General features: G+C 42.3%; 1 pseudogene; it reads right to left on the reverse strand.

Annotated features, from left to right (window-relative positions):
• Window positions 1-227: 227 nt before the first annotated feature.
• On the reverse strand, window positions 228-1,433 carry LOC118842799 (annotated as a pseudogene).
• Window positions 1,434-1,875: the final 442 nt, after the last annotated feature.

The following is a 1,875-nucleotide window of genomic DNA, read 5'->3' on the forward strand; positions in this document are numbered from 1 at the left end:
AAGATGTAAAGCTTTGTGATTGGTTTAAATTATACAGTTTCTGTAGATACTATAACCAGTTTGAAAGTTATACAGTAATAGATGTCCATCAGTTCACCTGGATTGCTTAGACAACCCAGCTAGATCGATGAAAATGAATCAGGCAAAACTGGAAATCATTTCCTCTTGTGCAACTTTTCTTTTCTTTTTCTTCTTTTTTTAAAGCAATGTTTACTGGTGGGCATATGTCATCTGTGATAGCTACTTTCCTCATTGGAGCTGTCATTATAAGCCTCCCTCCTCTGACCATCTGCAGAGCCTTGAGTGCTATCAAAGTCCTGAAGATCTACCTCTTCTGTATTACCAATCACACTAGGAACTTCAGGTCCAGCTGGAAGAAGGTCTTCAAGTTCAGTAAGTTTCTCTGGGCTAATCCAGTTGTTTTCAGGAAACCATACATCAAATTTATGTAAAGACCACCTTTTTCAAAGGAATTACGATACTGCGGCATTCCTTCTCCTCGAACTACACAGACACAGCCTGTTCAAATACATTGCCAGGTGGATATTTCACCACAATATGACAGGTATCTAGGTGCTGAAATGTGAACTGAAATCCACATAGTGCTTCAACAAGTTCTATCTTGTGTGTCATACGTAAATCATTCCCATCTCTGTGGAGCACCTCATGTTCTTTCTCTTGCAGCAAAAGAACAATGTCTCCTGGTTCCACTCCTGGGGCCTGGTCTGCTTCTCCAGTAAATGTGATTCTCTGTCCATGTTTCATGCCTTTATCTACATGGACTTCAAGAATCTTCACTTCTTTTATCACCTTCTTTCCTTCACATTTCTTACAAGGATCTTTTTCATTAATTACTTCTCTTCCATTATAATTGGAGTACACAGACTGCATCACTGTATCATCCCAGGAACCAACTGTCTTATCATCATTTGTACACCTTGACCCCGACGTGTACTACATTTCTGAACAGTGCCCATCTTGTCACCTTAGCCACTGCAGGCACTACAAAGAACATTTTTGCCAAGTTTCAGTTTGATGGTCTTGCCATTATAAAGATCTTCCAAAGACACCTTGAGTGGATGCGTCATGTCCTTGCCTCTTCTTCTACCATTCCGACTTCTATTTGGATTACCCATAAAACTGAACAATCTTCCACCAAAAATGTTAGAAAAAATATCGTCCATGCCACTGCCTCTACCACTACATTCTTGAAGGCCTTGCTCTCCATATCAATCATATAACTCCCATTTCTCAGAATTTGATAAAACTTCATATGCAAAACTTATTTCTTTGAATTTGTTCCCTGCAATTGGATTCTTATCAGGGTGGTATTCCTTGGCTAACTTTGCATAAGCCTTCTTCAGCTCACTCTCACTGGCGCCCCAAGGGACCCTGAGGATGTCATAGAGTTTTGTACTAGCCACATTCTCCATCGCAGGGCAGAGGGTGGGAGACAGCAGAAAGGGACAGTGAACCCAGGCCCTCCAGATGTGGCAGTAGCTGAGAAAAAGGAGAAGCAAGAGGAGGAGAAGGGAAGAAGAGGAGCTACTCAACTGTTTTTAAACAGCTTATTTCTTATCTATTAACTTTGTGTTAGCATAGGGCTCTAGTCCTGAGGTAGGGGTGTTGGGTGGGGTGAGGATAATATCTTAGACTTCAGGTTTTTCATAGTGTTGTTTTCTGATATCTATCTAGGGGTAAGACATCAGTTACACCTCTCTGCCCTCTGAGCCATAACCACAGCCCCAGTAATGCTGTCATCACAAACACCCTTAATCTCTGGTCCCTCCAATGGCTGCAAGCTTCAGCTCACCACTCTGTCCTGGAACGCAAACCAGGGACTCTGCTCTCCTGCCACTGACCACAGCCAGCAGG

The sequence above is a fragment of the Trichosurus vulpecula genome, chromosome 3 (genome assembly GCF_011100635.1).
Source record: "Trichosurus vulpecula isolate mTriVul1 chromosome 3, mTriVul1.pri, whole genome shotgun sequence".
In the NCBI taxonomy this organism is placed as follows: Eukaryota; Metazoa; Chordata; class Mammalia; order Diprotodontia; family Phalangeridae; genus Trichosurus; species Trichosurus vulpecula.